Source organism: Corvus moneduloides, chromosome 14, assembly GCF_009650955.1.
Source record: "Corvus moneduloides isolate bCorMon1 chromosome 14, bCorMon1.pri, whole genome shotgun sequence".
NCBI classification, from domain to species: Eukaryota; Metazoa; Chordata; class Aves; order Passeriformes; family Corvidae; genus Corvus; species Corvus moneduloides.
Window position 1 is genome coordinate 14,990,364 of NC_045489.1, and position 16,042 is coordinate 15,006,405.

Below are 16,042 nucleotides of genomic sequence, written 5' to 3' on the forward strand. Positions count from 1 at the left end.
GATGATCAGGGGCCTAAAGCAGAGAATATGGCTTGTTTAACCTTAAGAATACATGAGCATGGAAGCACTTGCAGCTGGCACTGTCCCAGTGTTTCAGCTTTGAAAGTATGTTTTCATTATTAAACCTGTAGGGTCTTGTCTGGCTATGAGCTATTTTGGCATTCACAGCAGCATTCTGCCCATCAAGAGAAATGTCACATCAAGGAGGAAGAGCAACAATTGCATTCTGAAGGCAAGTACTCACAACAGCAAGAAATGGTCATCCTTATACTAACTGCATCCAGAATATACCTCTTATTGCAGCTAATAATAGAGGCATATCCTCTGAAATGTAAATATGCTCTATCTTATACTGTAATACATTAGTAAAATGCTATTCAGCAAATCAAGCATGTTGCATGTCAGTCTTCACAGTTTCCAATAAAAGTGGACATTATCAGGAACAGACATTATTGCTTTTTAAATAGAATTTTGTATAACATTGTTTAACAGACACAGAATGATGATTATTATAGGTTGGGCAGGCTAAGCTAAATCTCAGTTCTCGCTGCTTCCATGCCGATTTACTTTAAATCTCTTATTGTAAGAGCCCTAACAGGAGCAATACCATGGAGTCAGCAAGTACCCCCTCTGTTATACCCAAAGACATCCCAATGCTGGTACTGAAGCACGAAGATGTTGCAAGTGCACGTGTTTGAGCCCTTTCACAAAGGCACAAATGAAATGGGATCACTCAGAAGGGACCTACTGACTGTGCCCAGCATTCCTGACCCCTTGCTGCCTCAAGGCTCTGCAGAGAGCACAGGTACCCCAGCACTCTCCCACCTCCCTTCATTACCTCCTGTCTGCCCCCAGTTCAAGTGTCTTTCCCATTATGAGGATTCATGATTTCTTTCTAAGAGCACTGCAGACAAAGCTACAGAGGGCAGGGCTATCAATGCACAAGCCTCACAGGAAGCAGTGCATAACTAGAGGTGAGGCTGAAACTGTATAACTAGAAGGGACACAATCCTGTAATACAGAGGATATTTGCCTACTTCCTCTTATTGGGAACAGAAGCCTAACTAGATGACAGACTATTGTATAAAATTAGCTCTTAAGGTATTCTATATTTGAGATTTCTTCTTCAAAATGTATCTGAAAAAAAACTTGGAAACTGTCTAAGCTCTAATTTTAAACTTTATATGATCCCAAATACAGACCACCTCAAAATGTCTTATTACTTAAATTGGGCCACTGCCATAGTAAGCGTTCCTGTAGATAAAATGAAGAACAGGAAAGATATTTCCTATGTTTAGCAGAAGGTTTTACTCACTCAAAAATAGGTCTTTGCTTCTGAATAACCTCAGAAAATAAATATTCATAAAACAAAACACATTAATTCTGTAGGAAAATTGAAATCATCCCTATCTAATATGTGCAGCTGATTTTGGATATTGCAAATCAATTTTCATTAAAACAGGGAGAAAAAAAGATATTTTGGTCTCTCATGATTTTCATCTACACATATCAGTTTCAAATTTGAGAAGTTGCACAGAAAGCTGAATACCATACATAATATTTAACCTACTTTCTGTGGCTCAAACTGTTGTGTCATGATCTGCTCACTGGACACCACACAGTCACATTCATTGTAAATTATGGTGTTTTGGCTATATTTCCATTTCTTTTTTTTTTCTTCTCTTTTTTTTAATTCAAATGATGAACTTGGACAAATGAACAGCCTTTATCTTCTGTTGGAAGAGTAGTTCACTCACACATACAAACTTGAGGACAATGACATGTTTATTCCAATATTTTTGTCCCAACTCTTTCAGAAAAGAATAGTTTGCAGCTCCTATTCAGCCTGCCAGACAATCAAAATAAAAATGGTTCTTATCGACATGGCTTTCTCTGGGTTTGAAAATCCTTCTTTTTTATAAGTGTATTTTTGATTTACACTTTAACTTTTGCTTATATAAGAAAATATGAGGCTGATTTTAAATTTCAAGTACTTTAGCTGCATTATCTTGGCTGATCAATAAGCCTTTAGAAACCTGGATATCTGACCATTCAATCTGTTCTGTTAAGTGCCTCATTGCATAATGCCCAATATTGCTTGGTAACTATAACACTAACAAAGCAGGTCACGTAATTTTACACAAACATCATTTTCTAATCATTCCTCACATCACTGTGAAGTCCTAAGATCAAGCCCAGACTGTTAAATCTGCAAAACTATAACACGAGCACGTGCTACGACACGGCAGTGAGAGAATGAACATCAGACTGCCCCCAGCTCTCTGCCAGGGGCTCCACAAACACCATGCCTGGCCTACCAAGGGATGCAAGGGAGAGAACACTTCGTCCCTTTCAGTGAGAGCACCATCATGGAGGGCTCCCTGCTCCTCTGCACTGTGGAGATCCAGGCACAGGACGGCTGCATCACAGAGCGCAGCAGCTGAGGTGACATCCATTACCTCCTCCCATAACAACAGAACATTTTGCTTTCCACCCCGAGGGTCATAATTCGCAGTTATTGCCACACTGAGATTTCTGCTGCAAGTGTTTGGAAATATAGCTTGCATATAATGGGTTCTGATACCTTAGTGAGGCTCCTCCGGGACTCCCAACAGTACAGCATGCCCTCCAGTAACTCCCAACAGCTTCCCAGAGCTATGGATCCTACAGTGTGCAGGGTTTTATTCTCACCTCTCCTCTCTGTGCCTGAAATCAGTGCAATGGTGCAGGGGGAACTGGCAACTCCAACTAAAGGTAGCTACAGAAAAACAGAATCATTGAGGTTGGAAAAGACCTCCAAGATCATCAACCTTCAACCAAATACCACCATGCCCACTAAACCATATTGTCAATGCCACTTCTACTTGTTTTTTTGAGCTCTTCCAGGGATGCTGAATTCACTTCCCTGGGAAGCCCATTCCAATGCTTAACCACTCTCTCAGGGAAGAAATTTTTCCTAATATCTAAGCTGAACCTCCCCTGGTACAACTTGAGGCCATTTCCTCTTGTCCTGTCAGTCGTTGCCTGAGAGAAAAGACCAACCCCCACCTTGCCACAACTTGTAGAGAGGAACATGTCTCCCCCGAGCCTTCTTTTCTTGGTACTAAACAGCAAGTGTACCCTCAGCTCTATGCTGCAAGTGAGGGCAGCTTTACTGTGGCTTGGGGCTTCCTCACCCTTAGGGAAGACTGTCAAACAGAGCTGGTCTCCTGCCACGGTGCAGTCCCCTCCCTGGTCACTGCTGCCCTCAGCTACACCCTGCACAAGAGCAAGACTGACACTTCTCTTGACTGACAGTGCACCTTCAGACTGGGTCTTACCATTTAGCTGTTTTCTGAACACAGTGCTAAATGCCATCATTACCTCCTGAATTCAAGGGAACTGAAGGGGAAATCCTCTCCATCTTCTAGAGATCACATCAGCACTACAGGAGACAGGAGAGAGAATGATGAGGAGAGAATACCCCCATGAATTTGATTTCTATTCTATCTCCAAGATAACAGCCAGTGCTGTACGAGTTGCAGGGGAGCACAGCAGGGAAGGAAACAAGCATACCCTGAAATTCAACTGAAAGACACTGGCACAACAAAGATTGTATTTTATTGACACTGGTGTTCTGTCCTGATTTCATTTTACTTTGGGAAGCTGCTCTTGCATATTGGAAAGTGAATATAGTGTGAACGTTTGCTTTCTTGCCCTTCCAGTATACAAAGGTTTCTTGCATCGCTTCTTTTTTGGAAAACATTTTAAAGCAGGAGTGCTATAGCACTGTCTCTTCCCAGGAGGCACAGTTGTCCTTTGTTAGAATACGTGCTGGGTACTTTTTTCAAGGGTAGTGAATGGAATGTAACCTTAAACATCTGCTAATGGCTGGAAACCTACTGTGCCTCTGAATTAGATTCCTATGACAGACGAGATGTGCCTGAAAGAGGCTGCTAAAATAGTCCAGCTATTATGTTTTTAATTTACAGAGGTAGCATACACAGTTCTTCAGAGATATTCTGGTAATTTGTTCCTGGAAAGAGGTGAGACAGGCACAGAGAGGATGAAGGCACAGGGAAAGGGGTGCTCATGACTATTTCAGTATCTGCTTTCACTGTCACACCCTAGCAGGATCTACAACAAGGACCTGCCCTTGCAACAAGGCATCAGCTAAAAGGTAATTCAGTCCTTGGCTCTTGGACACATCTATCTCCTTTAGCGGGCTCAGAATACTAAATTTCTCTGTTCAGTCTTCAAGGTTACTCCCAATATTCAAATCCATTTTGTCAGTAAAGTAGAAAAAAATAAAGCAATTTTCTCCAACAGTTGCTGGGCTTTCTAGGAGCCCCCCAGTCTGCTGTGGTTCATAGTGCAGGCAGAAGATTGTTTTGCTTTGAAAATTTTTATCTCATTTATATTTTTATCCTGCAAGGATTTTATACTATGGAATTTTCACCAAAAAACCCACCATAAAACCCTCAGAAAACCTGAATTCTAAACAAAATACAGCCCTAAACCATGCACATTGTACAGCGCATTTTTGAGGAAGGCAGTAGAATTTGTTGACTGGGTTTTTAAAAAAACAAATAAACAAACACCACAACAAACCACAAAAAACAACCTCCCTCCCTACCCTTCCACAAGCAAATGAGTTCCTAAAGCTTGGTACCAATACCCTCATCAACTTCAGTCATAAATAAAAACTGAGTGAGGGACAGACACAACCCTAAAAAAAAATTCTCCACAAATAATTTCAAAAATTTTTGCATAGGAGATCACTAGATGCCCTACATTTGGATACTATGGATATAAGACTGATTTTCTAGGAATTTCCAATCTTTAATTTAGAGAAACACTCAAGAGTCATGCACTCCTTCAAGTCTTCTTGTTTTTTCAGCCTTATCCCCCCCAGGCTCAATCCTCTCTGGTAGGGACTCGCTTGTGCCAAGGTATAGCAATCAGATCTTCTGCAAATACAAAGTGATTAATCCTGTGCTCATTTTCATTCCCAGCTCCCCAGTTTGTACCAGCAGAAGTGTGTCTGCAATTTCCACAAGTTCCATTAATTTGGATTTCTATAATAAGCAGAAGATAAGGCATATAAATTAAGTATTTGAAACTATCGGTTCCAAAGTTTGATTTTTTTCAGCTGAAGTAAGCATTTCCATGCACAGCTGTTTGGCCTCCAAACATCTTAATTAAAACCTTTTGGGAGGATAATAACATTTGCCATTCAATCAAACACTGGAGAATTTTACAGCTGATACCAAATGTTATATGAGAAACTCGGAGTTGAGTTTCAAAGCATCACTGGCAGTAATGACAATTAGAGACAGAGTTGATCTAAAACTCTCAAGTAATAAGTTTCTCTCACACTCATTACTGAGGATGAAATATTTTTATACACCAGTGTGGGACTTTTTCTAATGTCAGTATGAAAGCTAATTCATGTGCAGTGTAGATGAAATTTAGTGAGACCTGGGTATTAAGCTCTGCATAAGCCAGACTATGCACCTGCTATATAAAACATTTTTTTAAATTGCATTCTGAAATTAATCAAACCCCACTACTTTCAAAACAAACCTAAACCAACCAAAAAAACCCCAACAAAATCCCTCTAACACCTCCCCAAAAAACCACCAACCCTAAAACCCCCGCAAACCACCACCAATCCTTCCCAAAAAACCACCAGGAAACCATCAGTGAGAGGGTAGTTTAACATAGAGAGTACAAGATCTCTAACATATCCAGAATAATGCTACAATTTAAGGATAGAATTCTCCATTAGTGTGCCTACTTTACAATACATCCTGAAAAAATGAAACAATCTTTTAATTATTATAAAAATTTTATAACACTCGTCAAAGCTTTTTAAAACTGGAACATCATAAAGCTCAAGAGTTGAACCAGTGAAATTAAAACTCATTTTCAATATGTTCTTCAAGAGCCTGAAGGCTCTGGAATATTTGTTTTAGGGTCTCACCATCTTCACCCAGCCCCTATTAGAGGGGGAAAGAAAGGATAATCTAGCAGGGCAGACCCACTCTAAGGCAAAATAACCTTCTGCTGTGGACAGAAAGATGATTGAATTTCCTGTTTGTTGCCTTCTCCTATATCAAGGCAAAGCTAAAAGGAACATTACAGAGATTTATGGATTCTTTCAAATACCTCTGCACCAGGCTGGTGCTGCAGAAGTCTCCTAACACCTGGGCTAGTGTCTCAACAGTAACCCCACCTGCTAGGGGGTTTACCTGTTTGTTTTGGGGGATTTTATTTGGAGATTTTTGGTCATTTCCATATTTAACTATATATTCTGTATTATTATGCTTAGCTCTTTCACACTCCATTTTATTTCTAGTGGTAGGTACTTAGTCATCTAACACAAAAGAGAAATTATCTTTCAATGTGAAGGAGAAAGACTATTTTATTTTTGGTTGGTTGGCTTTTTTTTGTTGTTGTTAATGATTGCAGAGGATTTAAAACCTAGATTAAATTGCTATCTAGTGCAACAGAAAAACAGTTGATGTAAAACTACATCCATTAATTATTTCTGTGAATAAACGAATGACTCAATACTTCAAAGTCCTGCATGTAACTTTCCTGCAGCCCTCTTCTCATTGGCGAGAACCAAGGAGAAATAAACTGTTGCTGCTTTGGAAAATGAGATCACAGGGAAATTCATTAGATGGACAGAAATCCTCAAGCCCTGGATACTGCAATTAGATGGAGGATATTGGAGGACTGTGCCTCTGGAGAATCCTGTTACTTTGAAATAGAGTTTCAATTGACTGCCACAGGACACCAGAATAGCGTGGAGGGTCTGCCTCCATCAGAAGAACTGATGAACAGAACATGTTTGAATCACTATAATTTGTGAAATTTTGTATCCAGTTTAAGCCAAGTAAAAAGGATGTCTTTGAATTTCTGCCATAAAGAAGTGTTGGGAAATTTTTAATGAAGAGGAAAAATGAAGATGCACCCTAATTCCCTGCTCTGCTGTAAGAAGGTTTTTTCACCTTTTGCATACTAATTTTTTGCCTTTCTAAATTAAATTGTCCTTTTCTAGAAGAAAAGCAAAACAAGCCGACAGCCAGCCCTTTATACTTTTCCTGCTCTCTATATAACATACACTTTGAATATCATGACCTTGGAAAGCCCGGGGGAGGGCCTGTTCCTTCCCAGAGTGAAGTTACTCAGTCTTACATCCTGCCAAGGGCTATGAGTCCAAGGATCACAAGAGAATTTCCACACAGTGTAGATATTGAAATCTGTCATTTGAATTGCAGCTTTGAATCATAGAGTATCTCAAGTTGGAAGGGACACACAAGGATCATCAACTCCAAGTCTCTGGTCCCTGCAGGACTACCTAAGAGCTAAACTACCAAACCCACTTCACTGGAGAACATGTTCCAGTGATCAACAACTCTCTGGGTGAAGAACTTTTTCCTAATATAGAATCTGAACCTCTCCTGACAAAACCTCATTCCATTTTCTTGTGTCCTATCACTGGTCACCACAGGAATAGGATGAGGTCCATGTAGTGGAAATAATTAAGTCATTTTTTAATTTTTTTTTTCATGATCTCCTCTTTGCCCATGGTGTAGCCACAGAACTTATTTCAATGTTAAGGAGAGCCTCTGAGTTTCCCAAGGGTGAAAATCTCCCTTCCCTTTTTTAATTTCACACATTGCAAAGATAAAGGGTGATGTTACTTGCACATTTTAAGGATGCAAGACTGAGGCAAGGAGTGTTAAGTGTTTATTGGCTTTGAAATAAATAGCTTGAGCTGCACAAGATATCTTTGCCAGAAAAAAATGAGAAAGATGGGCTTTTTATTCTGTCTTTTAGGCAAATGCAGATAGGGCCAGGGTCATCTGGTGAGCAAAAGCTTTGGTGTCTGTCAGCAGCCCTGGTGCAGCAGTGTGCCTGTGCTAAGAGGTGTCTTCTTCAAGGGAGATGCTGCAGCAGGCACAGCACAGCGTTAATATGTTCTGAAAATGAGAGTTACAGAGAGCCTGCATAAGGGACTGGTCATAACAAGGCCATCCTAGCACAAAAAGGAAACCTGCAGAGGAAAGAAAAAGAAAAATCTTGATATAATTTTATTACCTTAATCATAGGACTGTCTTTTTTTCCTTCTGCAATTCCTACTCCATGCACAATCTATCTTCTACTTTCTGCCAGTGAGATGGCAGAAGTTAATACGAAAAAAAACCCACCCTAAAACCCAAGGCCTCACAGCAATACATAAACTAAGCAAGAAAAAACACTAAGAGAGCAAAAATCTTGCAGGGTTTTTCTTTTTTTTAACAAAGATTAGTTACCTGAAAAATGCAATTAATCTTTCCCTAATTGTTTTGTTTTGACATTCATCGCAGCTCTTTTTTAACTGAAACCCAGCATGTGTATGTCCTCTATGGAACAACAGGTTGCTTTGCAGGCATCTTCTTCTTAGAAAAATGATGCCATCTACATAAAAAGGCAAGGATTTTGCACTCTTCCATTTCCCAGACTATTGGAAGGAAACCACAAACACATTAATTGCTGGCTAAGAGAATAAAGTATTATTTTAATCTAAAAGGGAATTATTCTGAATTTTCACAAATCAGCTTCATAAAGAGGTTTAAATTAAAGTAAAAAGGAGCCTTCAAACAGCCTTTTGTTGAGAAAGATTGCTGTTGGATTTGAAGAGATTAAATTCATATTACTATAGGTCCACATGCTAATTATGAAGTTCAGATTAATTATAAAATCCCAAAACAAACAGGCTTCTTTATTTCGAAGCCTTGTCCCCTAAACTGTCTGATTCGGGTTTTATAAATAAGCTCACCTTGCTGATTCTAGGAAATGAAAAGAGTTTTGTCTGCTGCACTGGAAGAAACTAAGGGATCAGTCAGTACTTGTGACTGGCAATATCACAGAAACCAGGCCTGAAGGGAGCAAAGAGAAAAGCAGGAAAAGGAGATCTTGGTCCTTCAGAATCTCATGCATCAAGCAAGAAGGATCCCCTGCTGCTCAGGCAAAACACAAACCTGCAGAAGGAAGGCTCCCCTTGAAATCTGGCCTAGGGTACCTTACTACTGCTTCTGAACTAAAGAGTACCTGTGACTAAAAGTTAATTTCTCCACAGAGGCTAATTTTCCCATTAAAATAATGCTGAAGATAGAGTATATATAAAATAAATGCTATTAAATACATACATAAAATTAAGACATGCTGAATTACAGTAAAGCAATTAAATTCCATACTTCTGGTCACAGGCTTTGAAGACTTGCTTTATACTAGTTAATACAGAGACTTTCTGGAAGTCTTATTCATTTAAGACAAACAAGAAACTTCCCTAAATCACAAGACAGAGGTAAAACACACTTTTGTCCTTCAAAAGATAACTAGAAGAAGCTGGGCAGCATATTGGGTCACTACAGTACAGTAGATGAATATATAGTACTTTCAGTGCTCAAGGGAATAACCAAGGCAGGAGACCTTGAGAGCAGAATATTTCCATCTAATTTAGATTCCAGAGCAAAGAGTTAAAGCCACTCATCAGCCATAAGGTGAGCTTCTGTCTCTTCAGAAGAATGCAACCCTCTCCTCAACTATTCTGCAGTGACAGGTCATACACAATCTCATGTTTTTTTTCCCAAGATTATGATGTACTTAACTACAAGCTGTTATACTTTCCCCCCTCTCCTCCATCCATCATAGACATTAATTTTAATTACCTCTTTGAGAATTAATTTTTTGAGCCCCTGCTTAGTTATGTTCTACAATAAAAGAATACAAACAGCAATTTCCCTCTGTGATAATACATTTCAGAAGTTGGTAATGAAAGCAGTCAGGTAGACCTTGTGCAGTTCAGTCTCTTCTTGAAATAGAAGTTTTCTTCTTTATTTTTCCCTGATTTCTGCCACTGGACATATGCACAAAGCTGTAGGGGTTTTTCTTTCCCCATCTAAACTCCTGATAAAATAATGAGTTTTAAAAAAAATTTTCAATAAAAGAGGCATTACAAAAGTCTGGGGGTGCTTTGGAACTTTCTGTCACTGGGCATTACTGTGGTTCCAGTTTTATTTTGTCTTCCAGAAACTGGTGTGTTCCCTCTTCCAGTCAGGGATACCCATTATACATTGGCTTTGTCCTGCAAGCCCAAACTCCTAGTGGAAGGGTCAGTCTAATCAAGTAATCCAGAGCTGAAAAGGAGGATAGAAATATTCCATAACTTACTTATATAATTCCTGAATCCTACAATGGAGTACTCCATGGGTGAGATTCAGAGTGTCAGCAGGTCTATTTTACAGAGGAAACAAAATAACCAGGAAAATCTCATCTTGTTTAATAAGTAATTTCATTTTAAGGTACATCTATTCCTTCCTTAAAATTCCTTCTTAGGGTATCAGCAAAATTTGGTGCTGCCAATAGGGGCTGCAATCCAATAAAATTACTGGTCTTATTCCCAAACCAGCCACAACAGCTAAAGGTCTGAGCACAGTGATCTGTGCAAGGGTGGGAGGAACAAACCCAAACATTCACGTGGTATTTTAAAGAGGAACTAGAATATAAAAACAAAGGATTTAAGCAAGAAATAAATTGGAATATAGAATATAAATAATATTCCACTGTACTGAACAAGTGAGCCCACTAGAGGTTGTGGTTTTGCTGCATTGAAGCAGGGCACCACACCTAACAGTGGTAATTTTGTACTGCTGTGTGAAGAAACTGTTGATAGTCAGAACTGTCCTTCTAAATTTATTTAGCCACTGAAATACTGTGACTTTTTCAGTTTATGAATATTTTTTAAAATACCTGCTAGAGCAAGAAAGACAAATATATTAGTAGCAAAACCCAGCATTACATTTGGTATTTGGACTCTCTCATGGACCCCTTTTATGAAACATGCACACCATCCTCTGCCTCTAATCACACATCAGGGTGACAAAAACCCAAAGCACCAGGAACATGCTTGAAAGATTGTTATTTCTCCAAATAAAAGTAGTGTGAATATATACAGCTGTCTTCACGCAGCCTACAGTCCTTTTATGGACCACAAACTTGACTTGTACTAATGTGTACTTCAAGATGGAGCAGTAAATGCAATTAGTAACTAACAGATTCCTGTGAATTCTAGGAATTCAGTATTAGTCAGGAAAACCCTGAATAGATTTAGCACTCGTTAACCTGATGTAACAAATGGAGTCAAACGCAGGGAAAACATTTCATGAGCTGCAGTTCAGCTTCAGAGGGTGTCATGCCCAGCTGAGCAGCTTGCCCACCTCCTCCTCTCCAAGGCCACAGCTCCCCTTTGGAGCACTTCTGAGGGGAAACCATTTCCCAGACTAAGCCTACAAATTGCTTTCAAGCTGTCTGTTCTCCCTCTGGAGTCATTAATTGCTAATTAATACTTGGTCCATTTATTATTTTGTCTGTTCTTCCCCCAAATAATCTGTTTCTTCCAAAAGGCTCTGTCTAGCACAGGATGGCAAACTCAGCCATGCTCCTCTTCAGGACACACAGCCTCAATGGCTGTAGATGGTCTCAATGTCAGTAGATGTGCTTTAAGAACAAATATTATAGAACTGAAGGAATTTTGGGTCTGCACACAGAAAACATGCAGCTCAGTGTAAGGAACAGCCAGCCTCTTTCCAACATTGCTGCTCCAAATTTCAGATGCATCAGCTTGCAGATGGAACCCACAGAGACATCTTTTAAATAGTTTAATATAGAAAAGAGGGAAAATACTATCAGTATTCCTTTACAAGTGTGAAAAATAAAATTTTAAATTGAGCTGTTGACAGGATTTTTTTTCTCTGATGTCACAGCAGGAGATTAGTTGAAATGCTGATGCTGAAAAAAGCCTCTGAAATATGAATAGGGGAAATCCTCCCAGCCCTAAGGTAATGTCATGGGTTAACCCCCGTAGGCAGCTCAGCCCCACACAGCCACTCCCTCACTCCCTGCAGTGGGATGGAGAAGAGAACAAGAAGGGTAAAGTGAGAAAAATCACGGGCTGAGATAAAGTCAGTTTAACAAGTAAAGCAAAAGCCTTGTGCATAAGCAAGGAAAACCAAGGCATTCATTCCCCACTTCCCATGAGGGTGCAGGTGCTCAGCCATCCCCAGGAAATCTGGGCTCCATCCTGCATAATGGTGACTTAGGAAACACCAAACACCATCACTCCAAGTGTCTCCTCCTTCAGACCTTACTGCCCAGGGTTTTTTTATTGTTAAATATGATACCATATGGTCTGGGATATCTCTTGGGTCACTTGGGGTCAGCTGCCCTGGCTGTATCCCTTCCCAACTCCTTGTACACCCCCAGCCTCCTCCCCAGTGTGTGGGGAGAGGAGCAGAAAAGGCCTTGGCTCCGGGTAAGCACTGCTCAGATATAACAGAAACATCCCTTTACTATTAAAGTGATTTTCAGCACAAATCCAAAACATATCTCCATACCAGCATTTCTAGCCTGAACTGCTTCAGCAGCAGATGTTGAAGGAAATGAGAAGTACTGGTGTCTGTTACCAGACAGACACCCTTTATATCACCCTTACTTTGTCACTTCTCCTCCTTTCTGTACCCTGCCTCTTCCTCAACTGGGCAGGTTGAAGAGTAAAATGGTATTTCTTAAAGGCAGAACAGAAAGCTTTTGTCTGGTCTATTATGCTGTACTGTACTTTAATTCAGGATTTTGAGGCAATGCATGACTGAGAAAGCAGTGTGGGAAAGGCTTTGGAGCCAATGGCACTGGAGTTGTACTGACAGGGTTGCCAGCAAGGATATATTTGAATTGATGGCTTCACTCTGGGTGCCCTTAGAAGTTAACTAATATTTATTTGAGGGGAGCAAATGAGATACAGCTGTACACAATGCTGACATGCTAGGAAAGCAAATTATTGGGCAATCCAGTTATTAAACTCACTAATCATGTTCAACTGAACCACTTCCACAATGAGTTTGGAAAGTGCTCCCTAGTCTATCACATTGTTAGACTGGTTCAAACTACTTCAATTATTTCCAGAAAGATTTCATATTCTGAATAAATATTTTCTTAGTGATTTCTAGATCTTACAGCAGAAATTCCTTCATAGCTTGAACTCTGCAACTCGGCACAGGCTGTTCTCTTCAAATAGCTATTGGAGACCTAGACAAGAATCACCAACAGAAGCAGATGTCAGCTTGCAGCTATTAGCAACAAGGGCAGTTTTCAGATGAACATATGTTTGCATATTAAAGATGTTACAGCACACTTTTTATTGGCAGTAAGATTCTGCTTTCGCAAATACCCCTGACAGAAGAAACATCTCCTGACCCAGTAAGAATCCCATGAACAATATTCCATATGCCAGTAGAATGACATCCAAATTGAAGGAAAATTTACATATTTCCATTAATGCAAAATTGGCTACAACCAAAGGTTAATGAAATAACACAATCACTTCATTTTGCAGCTTCTTCTTAGAGTCAACAAGGTTTTATTTCAGAAGAAATAGAGAAAGAAGCCTACATGTTCCTCTCTGTACCTTTCACTGTAAATTTTAGTTTGGAAAGACTGAACAATACTTACATTGATGAGGTTCTATTAGACACTGTTAGAGAGAACTTGAAGCATCAGTAACAAAGTTTATGTCCTTTCTTACTTCCTATCCTCTTTTTTAAAGCAGAATAACAGGGAAAAAAATGTCGGTTGAAGACCTAGTTCATTTAGGTGAGCCTATGCTGAACATTAAGGAGTAATCTGAATAGCTCCAGCAGAAAACTTCATCATTGATGTGACAGCCATGGCCAGAGCCTGAACCAGGATCATATCATGCTATGACCTCTACCATCATAAAGTGAGATAAAGGTGTCTTTGGCCAGAGTGTTTATTGGCTAAATTTGGACTATAATATGGAACACCTTTGGGTATTTTAAAAAAGGAAACAGTCTAACTGGTTGGACTTTTCTGTTTTACCTGGTAATACCAGGAGCCTGATATTACCCCTAATAACTTCACGCTCTGTAAAGAATGGGTGAGCCTTCCCTTCACAGCACTTAATTCAAGCAGGTGAGCCAGCTTTGCTGTCCTTTTTCTGAGGACAGGCTGATGTTTACAGGGACAGCAGCATGTCATGTCATCCTGCTGGCCTTGTTTTCGAACAGAAAGTGTCTAGGTGCTGTTCAAGTGCGCTCATGTGATCCAAGATAGTCACAGTTCCCCTGAGTGCTTCAGCAAGAGGCCAAACGTGCTGTGCAGCACATCCCCTCACCTCCAGGAGGAGTGTAAGGATCCCCGTGGCAGTCACTCAAATGATTGAGCACATTTGGATAAAGTGATGCTGCCCCATTCCCAGGCAATGGCACGGCTTGTGCAGCTGACAGTCTGTGCCTGCTTTGTGGACACAGCAGACAAATGATGGATGAGGACAGCAGGCAGATAGGCATCATGCATGGGCAAGAACAATTTGAATCCAGTATAAACATCATGGAGTTCAAGAGAATCATGCTTGTCTGGAAGATCCATCAAATTAAGAAAGGGTTATAGTCTGAAAATTGCATCTTTGTCTCGGAAGGAAAAAAAGCAGGAAAAAAGCCAAGCAACATTTCTCAAGAAGAGTCAAAGTCCGCAGAATGTTATTTTCTGATGATCTGATTACATATCAGATGAAACTTGTAGTTTGGGAAAAATCATCAATGACACCCTATGCCTATATCAGAACTGAACCTATCAAATTACTATTGTACTATATTATTTCAATTTTGGAATGATTGTCCCACAGGACCCAAGATCACAGAGGAAATATATACAATGCACAGTCAGGACTCAGCAGATTCAAGCAGCACCCACTGTCATTGTTAGTGCCCACTAATTACACAGATAAAACAAATTGTTCTTTGACGTATTTCTCTTTTTTCTAACCTAAAATTTAAAAAGTTAAATGGTAAATAGCAATACCTACATCACAAAACAAAACCCAAAGAGTATTACTTTCCATTAGGACTACTTAATTTTTGAATCTTTTCTCTTCTGCTAATAAAAGAAGATACTACAGCTCACTACATCCAGTGCTAAACACAATAATTTTAAGGTCTATTAAAGTCAGAATTATTTTTATTTTCAGTCTTATAAGTCTTAAAAAAACAAACAAACAAAAAAAAAAACACCCCAGCTTTTTATTTCAATGGTACCAGGACTTTACAAGGCTATATACTGCACCTCTTGCTAGTAACTGATCTCCTTCAGTGCTTACAGAAGTCTGATGTGGTCAAGGAAATACTGAGACTGATTAAAAGCAACCTGCTGAAAATGAGCCACTCACAGATGTCGCTTGCAAATCAGGTTTGACTTAGATTTGTATGCCAAAATAGAAATTTCTGGCAAGACCCCTGTGAAATATTTCTATTATCATCCACTTGAAACTTTAGATAGTTACACTTAATACTTTTATATAAAAACAGAGACTGAACAAAGTTATAATCCAATGAGTGCACATACTAGAAGCATTTAACTATTCTCCTACTTTGCTCAATCTACAGACTGATAAAAAAAAATTTAAAAGTAGCTTGAACAAAAGAGTAAATCCCAAAAAAGCTAATCTGAGAAAGGGCAATTTTTTTTCCAATTCTGGTCAAGATTGAAAAGTACACCCATTTTTGACATGTTATTAAAGGCAGTACTGTACTTCAGGAAAATAGAGATTACAAAGAGGACTGTTGCACCCTGGGGAACTGACACTGTTTAATGATTGGGAGACTTTTCAGTTGTATTGCATTTAACCCATCTCATTGTACTAACCTGTACTGTATCCTCTTGTAGATGTACATCTTCACCTTGATTGTTTTTAAGATTGGCATTCCTATACCTCAAACTTCACAAACCATTTTTAGAAACTTCCTCCTCAGAAAACTCTTAGGATTTTCAAGTTTAAACAAATAAAGCATAAAACCTTTTTTCATTATCCACCAAAATACAGTTAAACAGTTTTTGTGATTTGTGACAGGTGCCTTTTTATTTTTATTTGGGTTCTAGTGCTCTGAAGAAGCAGACTTGCATCAAGAGGTAAGAATCATACTGACAGATGAATATACAT

The 16,042-nt window shown here is 39.3% G+C and overlaps 1 long non-coding RNA gene across 2 annotated transcripts in view; it reads left to right on the top strand.

Annotated features, from left to right (window-relative positions):
- LOC116450876 overlaps positions 1-16,042 on the top strand; it is a 180,949-nt gene that overhangs the window by 137,204 nt on the left and 27,703 nt on the right. The window lies entirely within an intron of this gene.